Source organism: Rosa chinensis, chromosome 1 (genome assembly GCF_002994745.2).
Source record: "Rosa chinensis cultivar Old Blush chromosome 1, RchiOBHm-V2, whole genome shotgun sequence".
In the NCBI taxonomy this organism is placed as follows: Eukaryota; Viridiplantae; Streptophyta; class Magnoliopsida; order Rosales; family Rosaceae; genus Rosa; species Rosa chinensis.
Window position 1 is genome coordinate 31,333,450 of NC_037088.1, and position 10,138 is coordinate 31,343,587.

Here is a 10,138-nt window from a genome sequence, read left to right on the forward strand (position 1 = left end):
ACAACTTGAACTCCCTCTCCAAAAAACCAATTAGACAACGACTTATACCAGTTGTCAATTAATATTTATATGACAACTTTAATTTTCTCACAAAAGACTAATTAAGCGACGACTTCTACGGGTCATCACTTAATGATTAAGTGACAATTTGAACTTTCTCACAACCTATCAATATATCATAGAGAAAAACTATCTTATCTTCCACTGTTTCTGTGAAATTTCTCCAATATCGTCAAATATCTCTTATATATTAGATATTTGGGATATATTCCGATAAAATGAAGAAATATCTGTAAAATGTGAGAAGAGAAAAAAAATTAAAAAGTGACTCGATTATTCATAAAAAACATACATTATGGAATATGAAGATTATGTGAGGTATAAAATTTAAGAACGGTTTCTAGTTAGAAAATTGTCTAATTATTCATAAAAAAACATACATTATGGAATATGAAGATTATGTGAGGTATAAAATTTAAGAACGGTTTCTAGTTAGAAAATTGTCTAATAGAGAGACAGCGCAATTTGTTTGGAAAAAATGTCTCGAGGTGACATCTCTTAAGGCGGATTTAGGTGAGGCGAAATCCCTAAAGGCGAATCTAGGTGAGATGAAACCTCTCAAGGCGGATTTGAGTGAGGCGAAATTCTCTCAAAGTGAATCTGTGTGAGGAGAAATCTCCTCAAGATGAATGGGTGAGGAGTAATCCCCTTAAAGAAATTAAAATTTGGGTGAAGAAATCTCCTTGAGGGGAATCCAAGTAAGGAGAAATCTCCTTCAGACGAATCTAACTGAAGAGAAATCCTCTTTGGATGAATTCGGTTAAGGAGAAATCCCTCAATTATATGAATTCGGTTAAGTGTTGCTTCCATTGTGCGAATTAAACCCCATGCTACTCTTCAACTGTAGACTTTTATCATTCAAAATATTGCACCGTAAAATAAAGTTTGCTGCATACAAGTTGGTGCTTTCATCGAGAACTTTATAAAACTACATGACCTTCGAGCTGGCGGACGATATACATTCTCTTTAAATTGTTATTAGGTGCGCTCTCAATTTACTGTTTTTTCCCACACACACTCTGATCTGGAGTTTGTAATATATACATATATATATATTGAGGTAGTCAAGCATGAATTCGATCAGCTAGTTTAAGTGGATCATAGATTATTATATCATGAAGATACGAGGATCGAAGTACAAAGAGATGATCAGTATTCAATGAGAGTAGTGTACTGTTCTTTTCAGTGAGGGAAGCTCCTGCTTCTCTCTTATCCAGGCTCTCTCTTCTCTGTAGCAACCTTTTCTTCCCCAAATTTTTCTCACCCATGTGGTGATTCCTCGTCCTCTGTGGTGATTCCTCACCCAAGTGGTGTTTTGATTTCCTTGTTTTCCTCTTCTTTTACATCTGATTTTTTGTCCTCACTGTTTAAATCTGTTTTTAGATCTTAGATCTAAATCTCTAAGATATACTCTCAGATTGTTCTCATGGTCATTCTCAGTTTTTGTTCTGCCTTTACTCTTCAAGATGTCCAAACCGTGAACAAATCTCCTTCTTCTTGTCTACCTTGCTCTGCCATGGAAGAGTTCATACTCCTCTGCAACCACCTCTTCAGATCTCAGGTTTCTTTGCTAAGATTTATCTTGGTTTGGTTGTTGTTATCCTTTTATGCGAGATCTTCTCGTAATCGGTCGTAATCGGTGAACTGGAGAATGTATGGCAGCTTTGTCCGTATCCTCACCTCTGCAGACCACCCTTGGTTACCAGCCCTCGTTCATAACTTCCGTCAGAGCTCCGGAGTCGAATCTGCTATGGCGGCTGCCATGTTTTCAGTTGTTTCTTTGTTGTATGTTGATTTTTCTGGTCTTACTTGTTCTGGCAGATGACCATGTGAATCATGCTTTGCAAACTTCGTCTGTATTGGGCTGTGTCCCTTGTACTGTTGTTTGGCTTTGAGCCTTGTTAATTGATGCTATCTTTCGACCAAAAAAAAAAGTACAAAGAGATGATCGATTGAGAGTTTGGTGGACTACACAACTAATACATAATTATTAATTACCAAACAACCTACTACTGCTTCCATATTAATACCCTTGCATCAGGTACGTACTCCTGCAATAGTGCAATTGCCCGTCATCATCTAGTTCTCAGTTTCAGTCTCAACAGCATAAGGTCCATGTCCTCCATAACCTCCACATCCTCCTTGTCCACCATGTCCTCCATGGCCGCCATGTCCATGATCGTGACCGTGGTAACCGTCAGTATTGACTTTTTCTACAATTAATCGAAAAAATCTATGCGTTAGAACTTAGAAAGGGAAAGAAAAGAAACATAATACAAGTTAAATTATAACATGTAATTCGATATTGGCCGGTTGATTAAGAATGTGAGAAACTCAAGAGTAGTAGTGGTAGCCTCAGCTAGGTCACGATGAGCCGAGACCTCAGCAGAGATGAGGAGAACAGCAAAGGCAAGTGCGACAAGAAGAAAAGTCTTTGAGAATGACATCTCGATCTCTCTTGAATGCTTAGAGTCTGTAGGAAAGATGTGCCAAATTGCTCAAAACATGTAGAAATTAGCTTCACAACTATTCCAAGAGTTGACTGATTGGATACGGAAGTCAACCCTTAAAAGAAACAATTCTCATTCGATGCTGCCTCAATCTCGATACTTGTCGTCTCTTCCTTGGGTTAAGTTTTCTTTTACAACTTCAACTCACTATTTTGACAATCTATATAGTCTCCGATAATCCCAACTACCCAAGCACATCACAACATGTTTATAGCTCAGATAGCACAAGGTATTGATCGACATCACAAGTCATTCGGTTGGAATAGAAGTATCCATAACTCTGATGCCCCGGAAATTCATATTTATTTTCTGAGGATTTTTGAGAATCTAAATTATGGTTATTGGACGGCTTCGTGGCTCGTGGATGGAGCGGAAGTGTTTTGGACGAATTTCTATTCGGAAGTATGACTTTAGGGGGGGCTCAAGGTTGACTTTTTATACATTGGGATTCTCTGAAAACTTCCTTCACAAAAGTTGTAGAGAGCGTCGATACGAGTTCGTGGACATATGGAACGCGGAAATCGGAGTTCGTATGAAAAAGTTATGAGCGTTTGAGGTATTTGGAAAGTTGCTATATATAGAGGTTTCCATTTCGGGAAAGTCACTATTTCCATTTTTGCATCTTCCTTTTCCGGAAACCAGAAACGCTCCGTTCTCTCTCATCACCCGCGCTTGACCCGACCCCAACCCGGTGATCCGACCCGGCTTTTCTAGAGAGCTCCGGCCATCTCCGATGACGAAACTTTCCAGATCAGTTCGCCTCCTCCGTCTGGTCATCCTTCTGGTGTCCTCTAGCGCCGATTCTCCTCTACGGTGGCGGTAGAAGGCGATGCAGATTGAGGATTTCGGACCCGGTCAGAAATTCTTGTTCCGACGTCGGCAAGGCTTCAAGTCTTCTTGGTTTAGCTCAGAGCAGCCTCGTCGATCGATCCTTGGTGGTTGTTTGGATCGATTCACGTGAAACCTTGTTCAACTCAGTGTGGATTACTGTTCACGCTTGTGAGGTAGTTTTCGACCCCTTATGCTTGTTTTCTGACTTCGAGCTAGTTATGAGAATTCACAAGCATGATTAGATGAAGAACTTTGATGTTGGGAGTTTTGTGAAATAATGAGTTTTTGGCCGGCGGCGGTGCACCACCGTCTATGGTGGCATTCTGGCGGTGTTCCGGCCACTTAAGGAACTATTTTTGGTATTATATATGTTCTACTCGTTGATATGAGCGTTTCGATATATAATATGCAAATTTTGGAGTTCGTATGGAATTGTTATGATTTTTGCAGTTTCATACCGATCGATTTATTTGATCCTTGAGGATTTGAGCATCCGATCGACTTGTGATTTTGACATATCGATCGTATAAGTGTTCCGGAGACATTGGATGGTCTCGGATGTAGTTTCGCCTCATTTGGCGTCACCTTGGGAATTTTGGTTCGATTTAGGGTTTCGAACGTTATTCCTTATGTTTCATTGACTGAATCAGAGCTGTAATTCCTTAGGTACGTGACGTAGTACTCCTCGGACAGCTATTTTGTGGATTTGCTGCCTTGTTCTGTATTAAAGACGCAGCGGGAGATTCAAGGTGAGTAATCTCACAAGGTTCATTAGTGAACGAATTACCTTTATCATTTGTTGGGGAAATCTCACGATATTTGTTATGAGTATGATCGATATGTGTTATGAGCAGGATCGATGTTTGTTATGAGTAGAATCGATATTTGTTATGAACAGGATTGATATTTGTTATGAACAGGATCAATATTTGTTATGAATATGGTCGATATTTGTTATGAGCATGACTACCCTATTGTCTTGGAGTTATTAGGTTAACTACGACTATAGTTGGTATTAGTGGAATTTCTGAGTGGATGACTATATGTGTCTATATATATTATGGGATATATATATATACATATATATTCATGTATTAGTGACTTTGTGGTGAATCTTTGTGATGATTGTCATGTAAAGCTTGTGTAGGAATATTTGTGTAATGAATATTTGTGTAGAAATATCTATGTAGCTTGTGTAGGAATATGAGTAGGATGGTTGATATCTATGTGATGACTAGCCATGAATCTATGTGATGATCGCTATCTACGTTATGACCAGCGAAATCTATGTGATGATCGCTATCTATGTGATGACCAGCAAAATCTATGTGATGATCGCTATCTATGTGATGACCAGCGAAATCTATGTGATGATCGCTATCTGTGCGATGATTAGCGATATCTGCGTGAATCTATGTGATGATCCTTGAAATCTAGGTGATGATCAGTTAGATGATGAATATCTGGGTGATGACCAGTGGAAATCTGTGCGATGATCAGTGTGATGACTGCTCGGTAGCGGAGCTGAATTGTTATTAAGTTAACAAAGATCGAGAGGACTGCTGTGATGGTTGGGGCTACCTACAGACGTCAGAGTGTGGGACTTCGATGACTACTTTGTCTTGAATTGCTTGACTTAATGTGACCTCCTGAACTAATTTATATGCAGGGGTTACTATGAATTGTTTTGCTTATTTTGATATGTGATTGCCTTGATTTCTCCTTGATTGTATTGATTGATGGTTTGATTTACATTAGGAGCCATAGTGGTGATGAATTGTACTCTGGTGAGGATAGGAAGGTGATTCATTGTTTTTCACCTTTGATGTCATGTTGATGACAAAACCTCCTGGGGGGGGGGAATGGGAAATGAGTGTGATTTTGGAATTCTCCATAGTGCGTTAGGATGGCGTCAAACATTGCTTGAGGAAGTCTTGTTTGACCGAAATTTGTGTAATTGGATGCTAGGATTGAGGTTATGAGCTGGAGGCTTTTGTGAAATTTGTGTAATTGGTTTTGAGTTACTCATACGAGCTTCATAAGCTTACCGGGTTTGTTGTGTGGCAACCCGGTGCACTATTCACTGGAATGGTGTAGGGGTTAATCCTGCAGGTCAGGAAAATCGTGGCTGAAGCTGAGGTGGCGCTTTTGGCAGCTTTACGGTAGGAAGCTATCTTTGTGACTTTACCGTTGATAAGGACTTCCGTTGTATAGTTACTCTGAGCTGCATTTACGTTTTATTTTGTTGTTGACAATTTAATTCGTAAGCATTGTAATATATAACTCTATGGAGCGAGTGTATATTAACTTTGAGGGTTCAGGGCATCAGTATGTACTTGGTTTAAAAGGAAAAAGATTCCAGGTATTTTGTATTGATGACTGAACATTCACGCATGTATAATTATGGGATTATATATATCGATTTTCTTGTATGTAAAATTAGGGGCGTGACAATAACATTTTCATATAAGTCGCACAATGAAGATCCTTCACCAACAACATTGTGATAATACATTAATTCCTACTTAAAACATTTTATCTCTATACTTGCATTCATGGGGTAACCCAACCTCTACTAACACGCCACAAGGTGGTTATTGTACGTTAACCAACAAGTCCAAAACAAGTAATTTACTTAGCTACCACAAAACAACACTTTTGCCTATTTGTGCACATATTGTTGATCAAATATCATTCACATAAAGGTTCCACAATTGTCGAGTATAATAAAGGGTAGCTCCGAACAGACCTATAAGTTCTTAATCATGTAAGTTAAGAGGGTCACTACACTTTCTCTGCGCTACTCAGATAACTGACTGGAACATTGATCACGCATTGAAATGACATTCCCAGTCACAAGAAAAACTCATTTCATAGTCACCCTGCTGGCCACACTTAGTATCTCAAACTGGCAATCTAGTGTTGTCCCTTGAAAACTTCTTATAAATATAATGTGGTGGAAAAATCTTCTAAATCAAGTGCGTTTCAAGGAATCTAGCAACTACCAATGTCTAAAATCAAAATTGCTCACATCATGCATGTACTACATCTTTCGAAAACTGGTGCAAAGCAAGATCCGTAACTACTCGCTCTATTCTAGCCCAAAGACTCAAATCCAAGAGGAGATGCATCATACTAAAGCCGTTCTTAGCTGAGGCTACACTTCTTTAATAATCATAGGTCTAAAATCTAGTTGAATCCATGTCATTCTCACTGGCCTCTAATGCCACAAATGATAATTCTACTTCATATGCCAATGTAATTCTCACCACCGAAAACAATACTTGCCTGGAATTCTGATCAAACTCAAATAAAATAGCTTCCTTAGTTAGCTAGGAAAACTCTCTCTTATACTGCTTCACTAGCCCCATGCAGAACATCTCCAACCAACTATCTGACGTCACTTCATGACAATTTTACTACAAGTATGACATCAAGGATATGTTCCAAATCCCGTATATACCAAATCCTCCAGCTGGAATCTGGCCAGTGACAGCAATCCTAACAAAATTCACAGCATCCCCTGTTGACTCAACAGTTCTAAAAATATAGATATGCCCTCAAGCATTACCGAAAAGTCTTAGCCACTGCTAAGCAAAAATTTGCAAAAACTCTTTTGATCAAAACAACCTGAAGAGAAAGTCAAATAAGAGTCCAAATAGAAAAGCTCAAAGTCAATTAATTAAACAAATAACACTTTGCGTCCCACAGAAACAGAGTCTACTTTCCAAGATAGGAAAATAAGATATCGAAGAAGTTCATTATCTGATGTTACAAGAATCACTAGAAATCAGTCATGTCAAATAACGTTGAACTTGCAAGTACTAAAATATAGCCAACTCTTTTTATTTAACTTAAGGCCAATACTGATAAACGACGATTGTCCTTACCGAAAAGAGGATAAGAGAGCCACAAATCCGCTCCTCGATCGACACTTGACATATAAGATTTCAGCTACAACAAGGATCCCTATGACTTTTCTGTGCTAACCAAAATTGTACCAAAAACTTTTCCAAATCTTCTCACTAAGAACTAATCCAATAACATAACTCAACCATAGTAGCTCAACAATTAGTACTTAAATATCTATTGAACCCTTGATAGAATATAACCCAATCAATTTATTCCAACTCAACTCCTACTTCCTGTTCAAGTCGTCTTACTGTTAGACAAATGGTGACCAGATTTCACTTGTACTAACAACTTCATATAAATTTCCAATTAAGGGTCACCAGGGTGGCAAAACTAGCTCAATTCCTCCAAAGAAATCTATTACATATATTCGATTCAAGCAATAACCAATTCCCCGGGGTAGCTGACACAATTCACAAGATCTTTCCTAGACAATCTTTAATATAAATCAAAGGACACCCATCCAACATCTTGTATCACACGAAGCGATATCTGGAGCCGAACGTGATCCCACCACAATAATGATCCAATTTCCTCAAAGTAATCATCACTGAAGTACGTCACTTAAAAACAGGCTACAATACCTTCCACCCAATATAACAAGAGTCCTAGTTAAGCCTTAACTTAAAATATTTTTGGAGCCAACTGAAAACTTATTTCCTTAAAGTTATTCCACCAACCACTAATAACATATCACAACCCATCCGTCAGGCAAAACTTCCACCAAGAGCCTATCACAATTCAACCTTCACAGCTCCGTGATTCAAAACTCGAATCAGATTCCGTATCACATAGTACTTCCGTTTGAACTTCTATAGACACCCAACAAGGTCATTACCACTATTCCCCAATCTTATGTGTAACTGTTTCACTCAAAACACTACACCAAAAATGATCTTTTATGGCCCACCATGTGTGCCGTAAATGCCTATTTACAGCGCACAAAAACAGGCTGTAAAAGCTCGTGCCGTAAAAGACTCATGTCTTTTACGATGAGCAAAAATGCGTCATAAAAGAACAATTAACAAGCCGTAAAAGTGGTTCCACAAATGTTATTTAGGTCATTTATGGCCCACATTGCACGCCATAAAAGACCTCCTATTTAAGACATATCCCTGCACGCAGTAAAAAAGTGACTGAATTCCTATTTAAGGCACACTCTGCGCGCCGTAAATGAGGTCTTTTCAAACAAAACAAAAAATTATATTGCTCAAATGTCATATTCATATTACCCTCATGTCATATATATAAGAAGCTGAATGTAAAGAAACTCTTCATAAAATTTTCATCCCTAACAGATGCCACTACATATATCTCTTACACTTAACTTTGATAAGATGAGTACAAAATCAAATCTGTAAGACTTAGTATCACACCACTGCAGCAAAGGGTTGAAGGTAAAGCTGCCAACAAGCTCATCCTGTAAACAAAAAATGGTGAACAAGTATTTCAGCTATATCAGATTCAAAGATCTTATGAGTACAAGTTCACATTCAATAAACTGAAGTTCATGTTCCATTTTTATAAATTTTAACTACCAATATCCAATGAAGAAAGACACTCAGACAAATCTGGGACGAATATGACAATAATCTCTTTATGGATAAAGAATCCATCTTTCCCAATTCTATCATAGTGTATCTGCACATGCCAAATATAATGAAAACCTAGTCATGAATTAAACCTGCAAATCAAACTGACTTGCAACTACTTAACCATTGCAATAATTATAAGGGAAAAGCTATACCTTAAGAAAACGATTCCAGTTTTTGCAGTTCTGCAGATCAAGTTTCATAACATCCTTTCCATATCTACAAAGATAACATCATTCAATATAATATCAAAAGTAGTATTGTCTTTGCCACTAAATAATAGATAGCAAGCAGCACAAACCTTATTGCAGTTTGAATTAAAGAGCTATCATAACTAGTATTGTCTTTGCCACTAAATAATAGATAGTAAGCAGCACAAACCTTATTGCAGTTTGAATTAAAGAGCTATCATCAACTGATGGATCACCACCATCAGTGAAATTCCATGGACCACCAATTGTCATGAATGAGCGGTGTTTTTAAGAACTTCTTTCAGATGACAGCTCCTCTAAAGCATTCTTGCTTATCCCACTCATCAAGATAATCTGGAAGAGGGATAGAAAAGTAGGATAGTCATGATTCTCTGTATTAACAGAAAGAAAACAGACAATGTCAGGATCCTATATATGTATTAACAGAAGCAAAACCGACAAGGATCATGCTTAGAATCTTCAATTATGTTGAACGTAAACTCTAATTTGAAGAAGGTACGTTCCAAATATTTCTCTATTCCAGGAATTAACACTGGTTAGTTACCTAACTTTTGGGCAATTTAAAGAATAGGAAACGCAAGGAAGAAGGTCAAAGAAGTAACCTACCTTCACATTCCACACAATATTCCCACCTCCTGATATTGTAGGTTCTTCAGCCAATATTTTAGTTGTTGGCTCTTTCATTACAGCTGCACCCTCTTCTTCCACCTAATCATGCTCAAAACTGTGACAACACACTAGGTTTACACTTCTTTGAGAAAAATACAAACTAATAATAATATGCAAAGCACTAATATGTGTTTTTCAAAGAAGCTAAAGGATTCCATATCCTGAAGCAAGATATGATCCTTTGAAAATAACTTGGCCAAGACAACGTCAGAATCATGATAGCTGACAGGAGTCCGGATAGAAAGTAGAAGATTCTCCCTTGGCCACAGCCTAAGACACCAAAATGTCACACTTAAATATTATGTACTTAACCATTTAAGAAGTGAGAAAAGAAAAATAGAGACAAACCTTG